Raw genomic sequence first — 13,405 nt, 5'->3', positions numbered from 1 at the left:
AGAATTTCCCTTTGAACACCAGACCTGAACTCGAGTTGAAAACACAGTTAGAAAACATTTAGTGACTAAACCAGGCTGGGATGGTTGGGCCAGAGGTGGATATACATAATGTAAAAGTGGCGACCAGTATACTTCGCACCATGATTGAGGTGCCCGTCCACCCACTTAGGTTTCTGTATCATTTTGTTCATTGGCCCTCCGGTCCCAATCTCGGTGGAATGACAAGAAAACAATTTTGTTTTACCAATTGGGGCTTTCAATGGCTGAGTCTGTACCCAAATCCCCCGCGCGGCAGAAAGTGTCCCATCAATGACAACAGGAGCCCAGTGCGTAGGCGCGGACTGAGCTGTGCTGCGAGCAGGCACAGTGCCATGAGCATGCGCAGTGCCAGTGATGGAGATGGCCTGAGGCAGAAGAAATGGTTCCGCAAGATGGTAGGCGCTTGTGGGCGCCCGGGAGAGATGGCACCCCTGGGTGGGCTGGGCAGCTTCATAAACATCTCGTGAAGGCCTCAGGCCACGAATAAAAGCCCATAGGTCCAGAATAAGAGCTGTTATGACCCTTGTTTGCACCATGGTGATAGGCTTGGTCGACCGGGGTAGCTGGCTTCCATTTTGGACAGGGAGAAATTAGTGCACCTGCGTGGCCATCTTGGTACATGAACAGAGAGTGGGCGGGGCTTCAGGATCCCAGTGACCAGGAGAGAAAAACATTGCCTCGTTGATTTTATTCTCACTCTGCACACAGCGGGTGAAGAACTGAACCCAACCAGAGCAGAGGGAGGGAGAAAACGAGGGATGGAGAAAAGAAATGTTGGAGGTGGTGCGATGAGTTTGGATTTCAGCACAGGGAGGAGGGAGAGTGTGTGGGATGGGGATTTACAACTTTGGGGGAACAAGAGAGGAAAGAATGTTCCATAGAAACTAGAATTGTCTGTTCTAAATTTCGATCCTGCACTTCCAGTGCTGACCTTTGTAAATTCCCTTCACAGGATATTAGAAGGGCAGGATTTGCAGGCAGGATACTCGAACCAAACATGATGTCAAGATCTGACACAGTCACTCGATTCATCAGGACCTGAATATCATCGGCCTTCGAAAGTAAAAGAAATGTTTGTTTGTCCGTTCTGTCTGTGGGAAAAGATTTCAAACATCAGTGTGACTGGAAAAGCCCCGAGACACACACACCCGAGTGAGAGTGTTCCAGTGAAATGAATTTGAACCAGTTACACAGCCTGAAAAAACATCGCACCATTCACAGCGGGGAGAAACTGCACACGTGTTGTGTGTGTGGACGAGGCTTCAACTGATCGTCTAACCTGGAGAGACACAAGGACACCCACACCCTGGAGAAACCATGGGAATGTGGGGACTGTGGGAAGGGATTCAATGCCCCATCACTGCTGGAAACTCATCGACGCAGTCACACTGGGGAGAGGCCATTCACCTGCCCCGTGTGTGGGAAGGGATTCACTCGTTCATCCCACCTCACTGAACACCAGCGAGTTCACACCGGGGAGAGGCCGTTCACCTGTTCAGTATGTGGGAAGGGATTCACTTGTTCATCCAGTCTGCTGACACACCAGCGAGTTCACACCGGAGAGAGGCCGTTCACTTGCTCAGTGTGTGGGAAGGGATTCACTTGTTCATCCAGCCTGCTGACACACCAGCGAGTTCACACTGGGGTGAGGCCATTCAGTTGCTCTCAATGCGGGAAGCAGTTCAGGCAGTCAGCCCACCTCACTATACACCAGCGTTTTCACACTGGGGAGAAGCCGTTTACCTGCTCCGTGTGTGGGAAGGGATTCATTTCATCTTCACATCTCACTGTACATAAGCGAGTTCACACAGGCGAGAGACCGTTTGTCTGCTCCATATGTGAGAAGGGGTTTGTTAAATCGTCTGATCATCTGAGACACCAGCGAGCTCACACTCGAGAGAGACCATTCATCTGCTCTGAGTGTGGGAAGGGATTCACTTGTACATCCAGCCTCACTGAACACCAGCGAGTTCACACCGGGGAGAGACCTTTTACCTGTTCCGTGTGTGGGATGAGATTCACTTGTTCATCCCAGCTCACTGCACACCAACTTGTTCACACCAATAAGAGACCATTTAATTGTTCTGACTGTGAAAAGAGCTTTAAAAGCAGAAATTATCTGATGAAACACCAACGCACTCACACTGGGGAGAGGCCGTTCACCTGTTCTGAGTGTGGAAAGGGATTCACTCGTTCATCCAACCTCACTGTACACCAGCGAGTTCACACTGGGGAGAGGCCGTTCACCTGCTCAGTGTGTGGGAAAGGATTCACTCATTCATCCACACTGCTGACACACCAGCAGGTTCACATCTGACTGCAGAGGTTGGATTCTGTTATTAATCACATCCAGGACTGAACCATGGTCACTCTGACAGTTGGGTTTCAAGAATCTAAGAAATCAGAGCAGGAGTAGTCCATTTGGCCCCATGAGCCTGCTCCGCAATTCAATAAGATCGTGGCTGATCTGATCTTGGCCTCAACTCCACTTGTCCGCCCGCTCCCCATAACCCTTGAACCAGCCTCCACAGCTCTCTGGGGCAGAGAATTCCAAAGATTCACAGCCTCTGAGAGAAGAAATTTCTCCTCATCTCAGTCTTAAATGGGGGCCCCTTATTCTGAAACTATGCCATCTCGTTCTAGATTCCCCCGCCAGAGGAAACATCCTCTCAGCATCTACCCTGTCAAGCCCCCTCAGAATCTTACCTTTCATTAAGATCACCTTGTTGTTGCTGGTGTAATTAATCCCTATAACTGGGCTGGATTTAATTTTCTGGATATCATTGAATCATAGAACGGTTACAGCACAGACAGAGGTCTTTCGGACTGTCGAGCCCGTGCCGGCTCTCTGCAAGAGTACTTCAGCTAGTCCCACTCCCCGCCCTCTCCCCGTAGACCTGCAATTTTTCTCCTCCAGGTACATATCCAATTCCCTTTTGAAAGCCACAATTGAATCAGCCTCCACCACCCTTTCAGGCCGTGCATTCCAGATCTTAGCCACTCGCTGCGTAAAAAAGTATTTTCTTATATCTCCTTTGGTTCTTTTCCCAATCACCTTAAATCTGTGTCCTCAGGTTCTCGACCCTTCTGCCAATGGGAACAGTTTCTCTCTATCTACTCTGTCTGGACTCCTCATGATTTTACAACACCTCTATCAAATCTCCTCTCAACCTTCTCTGCTGCAACAACAACAACTTATATTTATATAGCACCTTTAACATAGTGAAATGTCCCAAGGTGCTTCACAGGAGTATTATGAGATTTTAAAAATCTGACACCAAGCCACAAGGAGAAATTAGGGCAGATGACCAAAAGCTTGATCAAAGAGGTTTTAAGATGCGTCTTGAAACAGGAAAGAGAGGCAGAGAGGTTTAAGCAGGGAATTCCAGAGCTTAAGGCCTAGGCAATAGAAGGCACGGCCACCAATGGTTGAGCAATTATAATCAGGGATGCTCACGGGGGCAGAATTAGAGGAGCGCAGATATCTTAGAGGGGGGAGGGGAGGGGTTTATTAGTTCCTGGGATGTGGGCGTTGCTGGCAAGGCCTGCATTTATTGCCCATCCAGAATGGCCCTTGAGAAGGTGGTGGTGATGAGAAGTCGTTTGGTGCAGAGGCAGAGGAAAAAAAGTATTGAAGAAATATCAGTAATAACATTTTTATGATATTTGGGTGGGTGGTAGAGAAAGAGAATTTTAAATGGGAGCTGAGAGAGGTGGAATCAGATGACTTGCTCAAAGGAGGAGTAGGGGACAGACCAAGGTGTGATTTGCTGATGAGAACCACACTGCCACCACGGGGGTCTGAGCAGGGCAAGTAGTGGAAGGTATAGCCAGGCAGAAGGGCTTCATTTAAGGGTAAGGTGTCATCCCCCTCAACCAGGTTTGCGTCGGAGCCGTAATGTCGATGCAATCATCCATGATAAGCTCATGGACAGCGAGGGGCTTGTCCGCAAGTGAACGGACATTCTGGAGAGAGATGCGGAGAGGGTCGGTGATACCTGCCCCACTGCCTGCGTCCACAAGGTCAGCACTGTGGCGGATGAGTTGGATGGGGAGGAGATTGGCAAAATTAGCCCCCAGTGGGCGAGAGAGTAGGATGGGATAGTCAGGGTTGCTGCTGCTAAGGAGGCAGCAATGAGTGCCTCGATGGGCCCACCGGAGGATGCCAAGAGAGGCACAGAGGGAAGCTGTAGGTTTATCAAGGGCGGCAGGCGTGTAGGATTGGGGTAGGGATTTGGGAATGTAGAGGAGAGGTGAAAGGAGGCATGATGGCAGGAGAGAATGGTCAGGGAGGGATCAAGAGAAAAGGAAAGAGGGGTAAAATGTGGAAAAATATTGAGTGGCTCGGGAGAACAACCCCAGCTTCTCCAGTCTATCCACATAACTGATTTCCCTCATCCCTGGGACCATTCTTATAAATCTTTTCTGATTTCTCTATCAAACAACTGTCAAATAAATCAGCTTTGTTTCCTACATACAATGAGTCAATTCCTTGATTTATCCAAGAGGTGACTAATTGATGTTCTGTTTCCCACTGTTCCATTTTTGAGCCCTTTCTCCTTTGTTAAAGGAAGACTTGTATTTATAAAGTGCCTTTCATGACCTCCGGCTGTCCGAAAGTGCTTTACAACCAATGAAGCATCTTTTAAATGCAGTTGCTGTTCTAATGGAGGAAATACAGCAACCAATTTTCAAACAGCAGGCTCCCACAGACAGCAATGTGATCATGACCAGATGATCTGTTTTAGTGATGTTGGTTGAGGGATAATTGTTAGCCAGGATACCGAGGAGAACTCCCCTTTTATTCAAAGTAACGAAATGGGATATTTATACCCACTTGAGACGTCAGATGGGGCCTCGGTTGAACGTCTCATGTGAAAGACGGCATTGGAATGTCGGCCTAGATTTTATGCTCAAGGCTCTGGAGGTGGACTTGAACCCACAACCTACTGATACAGAGACAAGAGTGCTACCATTGAGCCACAACTAACACCTCATTACTCTGGATTACTTCAGTTCCCTTGCTGTCGGTTATTATCATGGACAAGTCTGATCTCCCCATACCTTTCAGAGCGCCTCTCGTAGCCTTGGGATCCAGGGAAGGTATTGGTAACATAGGAGCATAAGAAATAGGAGCAGGAGTAGGCCATTTGGCCCCTCGAGCCTGCTCCACCATTCAATAAGATCATGGCTGATCTGATCATGGACTCAGTTCCACTTCCCTGCCCGCTCCCCATAACCCTTTACTCCCTTATCACTCAAAATTCTATGACCCAGCCACCACAGCTCTCTGGGGCAGAGAATTCCATAGATTTTCAACCCTCTGAGAGAAGAAATTTCTCCTCATCTCAGTTTTAAATGGGTGGCCCCTTATTTTAAGTCTATGGGCTCAATTTTGGCCAAGAGTTGCTCCTTTTTTTTGGAGCAACTTGATTTTTCTGGAGTATCTTAAAAATCCTCATTTTGCACATTCAATTTGCGCCGGTGTAAGTGAGTTAGTCGGAATTTTTTTAGATAAGTTTTTTTCTCAAAAAGGAGCGTTACCAGCCACTTATGCCAGTTTTAGGCCACTTTGGCCAGCTAATAATTACTCCAAATTTACTTAGGCCAGCGTATGTGGCCACTCCAGAAAACCCTTGCGGAGAGTTAAGAAATCAGCGCAGGTAGGTACATCGGAGGCCATTCGGCCTGGGATAGGGGCAGGAAGGGAAGCGGAGAGGACCTTGCACCATGACTTACAAAGCACTAAACAAAGCACAAGAAGTAATAAGCATTCAAGAAGAAATAAAAAGTAGAACTAAGTCCTACCTTCATCTGAAAACTCGGCCCTGGGAGGCACACACAGGCTGCAGGAAACAAACTCACCGGACAGACTGCAGCAAGGGCAACACACAAGCAGCTACTTCAACAGCGGGTTGGCTGGTGCGGTAGGCCACTCGGCCTGGGAGAGCTGCGGGACGACCGGGAGACCACTTGGCCTGGGATAGGTGCGGGACGACCGGGAGACAATTCGGCCAGGGATAGGTGCGTGATGACCGGGAGACCACTCGGCCAGGGATAGGGGGTGGGAGACCACTCGGCCTGGGATAGGTGCATGATAACCGGGAGACCACTCGGCCAGGGATAGGGGTGGGAACTCCCGACACACACAGACTGCAGGAAGCAAACTCACCGGACAGCAAAACACAAGCAGCTACGATTCCTTTAAAAAGTGACCTATTGCCAAATCTTGGCGCTACTGCACATGCGCGGACATTGCGACCCGACTCCAATGCGCATGTGCAGACGTCCCTACTGTTTTCAGTGCAGGATGCTGGCTCCGCCCTGACTCGGCTGGCCACGCTGCGCGACGACCGAGGAGAGGCCAGACAGCGGCCAAAGTGGGGAACGATTTCTTTCGGTGCACTTATCAATGGAGAAAAGTGGCGCATCTCCGGTAAGTGCGCCAAAAAAAGGGGTGGGCCAAAATTGAGCCCTTGGTCCACTAGTTTAAGTTTCCCCGATGAGTGGAAATATCTGCTCTGCATCCACCTTGTTGATCCCCCTCATTATCTTATAAGTTTCAATGGAATTTTGGAAAAATGTAGGAAGCATATTCCCGATGTTGGGTAAGTCCAGAACCAGGGGTCACAGTCTAAGGATAACATAGAAACATAGAAAATAGGTACAGGAGTAGGCCATTCGGCCCTTTGAGCCTGCACCGCCATTCAATAAGATCATGGCTGATCATTCCCTCAGTACCCCTTTCCTGCTTTCTCTCCATACCCCTTGATCCCCTTAGCCGCAAGGGCCATATCTAACTCCTTTGAACTGGCATCAACAACTCTCTGCGGCAGGGAATTCCACAGGTTAACAACTCTCTGAGTGAAGAAGTTTCTCCTCATCTCAGTCCTAAATAGCCTGCTCCTTATCCTGAGACTATGTCCCCTGGTTCTGGACTTCCCCAACATCGGGAACATTCATCCCGCATCTAACCTGTCCAGTCTCGTCAGAATCTTATCTGTTTCTATGAGATCCCCTCTCATCCTTTAAACTCCAGTGAATAAAGGCCCAGTTGATCAAGTCTCTCATATGACAGTCCAGCCATCCCTGGAATCAGTCTGGTGAACCTTCGCTGCACTCCCTCAATAGCAAGAATGTCCTTCCTCAGATTAGGAGACCAAAACTGTACACAATATTCCAGGTGAGGCCTCACTAAGGCCCTGTACAACTGCAGTAAGACCCCCCTGCTCCTATACTCAAATCCCCTAGCTATGAAGGCCAACATACCATTTGCCTTCTTCACTGCCTGCTGCACCTGCATGCCTATTTTCAGTGATAAGGGGTAAGCCATATAGGACGGAGATGAGGAGAAACTTTTTCACCCAGAGAGTGGTGAACCTGTGTAATTCTCTACCACAGAAAGTTGCTGAGTCCAGTTCGTTGGATATATTCAAGTGGGAGTTAGATGTGGCCCTTACTGCTAAGGGGATCAGGGGTATGGAGAGAAGGCAGGAGTGGGGTACTGAAGTTGCATGATCAGCCATGATCATATTGAATGGCGGTGCAGGCTCGAAGGGCCGAATGGCCTGCTCCTGCACCTATTTTCTATGTTTCTATTTCTAACATCACCTCTCATTCTTCTGAACTCCAATGTGTATAGGCTCCACCTACTAAACTTATCCTCATAAGTCAACCGCCTCGTCTCCGGAATCAACCGAGTGAACCTTCTCTGAACAGTCTCCAATGCAAGTATATCCTTCCTTAAATACGAAGAACAAAACTGTACGCAGTACTTGTCATGTATGTATTTTGGGATCACTAGCCACTAGATGGCATCATTGTTGGAGGCCATTGGGCTGCACGCACACGGTGCAGCCCAAGTATAAAAAGCCAGCCATTTTGTATGTTAGGCACTTTGGGCCTTAATAAAGCAGAGCCAAGGTTGTATCTCTTGGAGTTAAACAGTACTCAGTCTTACAGTTATTGCATTTGGTAACGCAAATACAAGAATCTTTGCATGCAAAAATGAGCACAATTGGATTGTTAGAGCAATTCGTGGAGGGAGAAGATTGGGCAGACTTTGTAAGCCGTTTGAGCCAGTACTTCATGGCCAACAAAATGGAGGAGGTCGGCGCCGGGCCGTGTTCCTTACTGTTTGCGATCCAAAGATTTTTGGTCTGATAAGGAATCTACTCCTGCCTGTGAGTCCAACAGAGAAGACATATGAACAATTGTGTACACTGGTACAGGACCACCTTAAGCCAGGCGAAGGCATCATCATCTCGAGATATAGATTTTATACGTACGTTCACTCGGAGGTCCAGAATGTGGCAGAATTCGTTGCCGACATGAGATGTCTAGCAGGAAGGTGCAAGTTCGGGGCTGTATTGGCAGACATGCTGCATGATTTCTTCATTATCGGCATCAACCACGAGGTGATCCTGCGTAAACTACTGGCGGTGGAGATGTTGGACTTGAACAGGGCCATCATGATCGCTCAATCATGCATGATGACAGATAGAAGTCTAAAGCAAATATCTGTGAAAAATCAAAACTCAGCAAGTACTGTAAATGTGATTGATTCAGTGTTTGGCAGAGCAGCACATGGCAGGGAATAGCCGACTGTGTACGTGGAACCTGTGGCTGCCCAAAGTCTGTGAGCAGAATGCATCCGATTTCTCCGTGTTGGTGTTGTGGGGGAAATCACCGGCACCAGCAGTGCAATTTAACCAATATAATTGTACTGACTGTCTGAGAGTGGGGCATCTGCAGCGCAAGTGTCCACAATGAGCAAGCGTGTTGTGACACACCACGTGGAGGATGATGGTCAGACTAGCGCAGATCCAGATACACAATCCAAGATACCAGAGGAGGAAATGTATGGACTGTACTTTCCTAACTAAGAGCAAACTGATAATGATTAACGTGAAATTTAATGTGTTACTGGTATCGATGAAACTGGGCACCAGGGCGAGTCAATCGATAACGAGCCAGAATGCATTCGACAAGCTGTGGGATACTAAGTCTATGAGGCCCAGACTGAGTACAGTCAATGGCAAGTTGCGTACGTACACCAAAGAACTCATAACAGTGATTGGCAGTGCCACAATTAAAGTGTCGTATGACACTGCGGTTCATGAGTTACCACTATGGATTGTCCCAGGCAATGTCCCAATGCTGTTCGGCAGGTCCTGGCTTGAAAAATCAGATGCGACTGGAACAACATCAAGGCATTGTCGTCGGAGGAAGATACATGTGCCCAAGTACTGAGCAAGTTCCCCTCGCTGTTTGAACCGGGCATCGGCAACTTCACGGGAGCCGAAGTGCAGATCCATGTGGACTCGGATGGAAGACCCGTACATCATAAAGCTCGGGCAGTTCCGTATATGATGAGGGAGAAGGTCGAAATCGAACTGGGCAGACTCCAGCATGAAGGGATCATTTCACCGGTTGAATTTAATGAATGGGCCAGCCCCATCGTTCCTGTGCTGAAAAGCGATGGCACAGTCAGAATCTGTGGAGACTACAAGGCTACGATCAACAGGGTTTCGAAACAGGATCAGTATCCATTACTGAAGGCTGATGACTTGTTTGCAACATTAGCCAGGGGGAAGTCATTCACCAAACTGGACTCGACATCAGCCTACATAACACAGGAGCTGGTCAAGATGTTGAAGAGACTTATGTGCATTAACACGCATAAAGGACTGTTTATTTACCACAGGTGCCCTTTTGGAATTTGCTCAGCTGCAGCAATATTCCAGAGGAACATGGAGAGTCTACTGAAGTCCGTTCCCAGAACCGTCGTGTTCCAAGATGACATCCTGGTCGCAGGTCATGAGTCCAAGGAACATTTGAACAACCTGGAAGAGGTTCTACAGCGTCTGGACAGAGTGGGACTCAGACTGAAATGCTCAAAATGTGTCTTCATGGCACCAGATGTCGAATTCCTGGGGAGGAAAATTGTTGCTGACAGCATCAGGCTCACAAACGCGAAAACCAAGGCCATCAAGAATGTACCCAAGCCACAGAATGTGCTGGAGCTGCGCTCATTTCTGGGTCTACTCAACTACTTCGGTAACTTCCTACCTAAATTGAGCAGCTTATTAGAAACACTGCACACACTGCTAAGAAAAGGTGACAACTGGGGTGCGTCTCAAGACAGAGCTTTTGAGAAAGCCACTAATATGCTTTGCTCTAACAAGCTGCTGGTACATTATGACCCATGCAAATGTTTAGTGTTGGCCTGTGATGCTTCATCATATGGAATTGGTTGCATACTCCAACAAACTAATGAGTCGGGTAAACTTCAACCAGTCGCGTATGCATCAAAAAGTTTGTCTAAAGCGGAAAGAGCTACAGCATGGTAGAAAAAGAAGCTCTAGCCTGTGTGGATGGGGTTAAAATGATGCATCAGTACCTGTTCGGTCTTCAGTTTGAAGTGGAGACAGATCACAAGCCGCTCATTTCAATGTTCTCTGAAAGCAAAGGTATCAATACAAATGCTTCATCCCATATCCAGAGGTGGACACTGACATTATCCACTTATGATTGTCATTCGCCACAGACCTGGCACCGAGAACTGTGCTGATGCTTTGAGCCATTTGCCGTTGCCCACACTGGAGGTGAAAATGCCACAACCGGCGGACCTATTGTTAGTTATGGATGCTTTTGAGAGTGAAGGAACCCCTGTCACGGCTCAACAATTTAAGACCTGAACCAGCCAGGACCCGATTTAACGGTGGTGAAGAGTTGTATCCTCAAAGGTGATTGATCTGCCATACCCAAGCAAATGTGCAAGGAGACCAATCCTTACACTCGTCGCAAAAATGAACTGTCTATTCAGTCGGATTGTATACTGTGGGGCAATCATTTTGTTATGCCCAAGCAAGGGAGAGAGAGATTTGTACGTGAGCTACATAGCACTCTTCCTGGCATTGTAATGATGAAAGCCATCACCAGGTCTCATGTGTGGTTGCTGGGAATTGAGTCTGAGCTGGAATCATGTGGGCATCAGTGCAACACTTGCATGCAGCTCAGCAAAGCACCAGCGGAGTCGCCGCTGAGTCTGTGGTCGTGGCTGTCTAAACCATGGTCCAGGATCCACATAGACTTTGCAGGTCCCTTTCTGGGGAAGATGTTTTTAGTTGTGTTGGATGCATATTCAAAGTGGATAGAATGTATAATCGTGTCATCCAACACGTCCACAGTTAGCATTGAGAATCTCTGTCATGTTCGTGCCATATGGTCTGCCTGACATAGTGGTGAGTGACAACGGATTGTGCTTCACCAGTCAGGAGTTTCAAGAGTTCATGAAACTCAATGGTATCAAACATGTAAGTTCAGCACCATTCAAAGGTGCTGTCCAAATCATAAAGCAGAGTATGAAGCGAATAACCCAAGGGTCACTGCAGACCCACCTGTCATAAATACTGCTTAGTTACAGGACAAGACCACATGTGCTTACCGGGGTCTCGCCTGCTGAACTAACGATGGAGAGGTCTCAAGACCAAGCTATCTCTGGTACACCCTGATTTGAATAATCATGTTGACTATAGAAGATAAAGTCAGCAAGGGTATCATGATCAGGCAGCTGTGTCACACGATATTTCTGTAAATTATCCTGTATATGTTCTGAATTATGGTCAGGGTCCCAAGTAGATTGCTGGTACTGTCATGGCCAAGGAGTGCAACAGAGTATTTATTGTCAACCTCAAAAATGGGCAAACTTGCAGGAAACATATGGATCAGACAAAGCTGCCACACACGGACGAACCGGAACAGTCAGAAGAAGAGACAATCAACGACCAACCAACCTACCCTCAGTCATCAGAGGACTCAAGGGTCATCAGTGAATCTGGACTTTCAATCACTGACATGTTCAATGAAAATGTCAATCCCTGACATGACCATTGCCACTCCCACCAGGTCAGCCACCCAGCCACAATCACAACAGACTCTGAACACTCACCCAAGGCTGGAATTGAACTGAGACGCTCAACCCGGGAGCGGAAAACACTGGCCCATCTCAATTTGTAAAAGACTGTGTTAAGATCTCAGAGGGGGTATTGTCATGTATGTACTTTTGGAATCACTAGTCACTAGATGGTGTCATTGTTGGAGGCCATTGGGCTGCACGCACACGGTGCAGCCTAAGTATAAAAGGCCAGCCATTTTGTACGTTAGGCACTTTGGGCCTTAATAAAGCAGAGCCAAGGTTGTACCTCTTGGAGTTAAAGAGTTCTCAATCTTACAGTTATTGCATACATAACAGTACTCCAGGTGAGGCCTCACAAATACCCTGTACAGTTGTAGCAGGACGTCTCTGCTTTTATACTCTATCCCCCTTGCAATAAAGGCCAACATTCCATTTGCCTTCCTGACTAATTGCTATACCTGCATACTAACTTTTTTGTGTTTCATGCACAAGGACCCCCAGGTCTCTCTCTGCTGCAGTACTTAACAATTTTTCTCCATTTAAATTATAATTTGCTTTTCTATTATTTCTGCCAAAGTATATAACCTCACATTTTCCCACATTATACTCCATCTGCCAAATTTTAGCCCACTCACTTCGTCTGTCTATATCCCTTTGCAGATGTTTTGTGTCCTCCTCACAATTTGCTTTCCCACCCATCTTTGTATCATCAGCAAACTTGGCTACATTACGCTCTGTCCCTTCATCAAAGTCATTGATATAGATTATAAATAGTTGAGGACCCAGCACCGATCCCTGTGGCACCCCACTAGTCACTGTATGCCAACCGAAAAAAGACCCATTTATCCTGACTCTGTTTTCTGTTAGTTGGTTAGCCAATCCTCTATCATGCTAATATATTACCCCCAACCCCGTGAGCTTTTATCTGAAGTGGGATATTGTATTCTTCAGGAATTAAGGGGTTAACAATGCAAACTGCACACCAGCTCAGACAGCACATAAACCACAGACAAGCTCTAGTTAAAGTAAATCCCCTGAAATAACATCTGAAGTGTGAGCAAGGGATGTGGTTTGTAAATGGCCAAGAAGCAATAACGGCTTTGGATGTACAAACCACAAGCTTCAAGCGAACTTTGAAGAGATATACTGGCAACCAAAATATGTTGAGTAACTGTATAAAGGTAATGATGAAATGTTGTTCGGAGAAAGAGTGGGGTTGAACTGATTTGGGAACTCACACTTAGCCACCTCTTCCTTGCAAGTAAAAATAAACAACTCTTTATTACTCTAAAACAGACGTGTGTGCAGGGGCTGTACTGAGGGTGCGCTGCACTGTCGGAGGGGCAGTACTGAGGGAGCGCTGCGCTGTTGGAGGGGTAGTACTGAGGGAGTGTTGTACTGTCGGAGGGGCAGTACTGAGGGAGCGCTGCGCTGTTGGAGGGGTAG

The 13,405-nt window shown here is 47.5% G+C and overlaps 1 pseudogene; it reads left to right on the top strand.

The window, feature by feature from the left end:
• LOC139274163 (zinc finger protein 585A-like) overlaps positions 1-2,850 on the top strand; it is a 140,605-nt pseudogene extending 137,755 nt beyond the window's left edge.
• The last annotated feature ends 10,555 nt before the right edge of the window (positions 2,851-13,405 follow it).

The sequence above is a fragment of the Pristiophorus japonicus genome, chromosome 9, assembly GCF_044704955.1.
Source record: "Pristiophorus japonicus isolate sPriJap1 chromosome 9, sPriJap1.hap1, whole genome shotgun sequence".
In the NCBI taxonomy this organism is placed as follows: domain Eukaryota; kingdom Metazoa; phylum Chordata; class Chondrichthyes; family Pristiophoridae; genus Pristiophorus; species Pristiophorus japonicus.
This window is presented reverse-complemented; position numbering and strand designations above follow the sequence as displayed.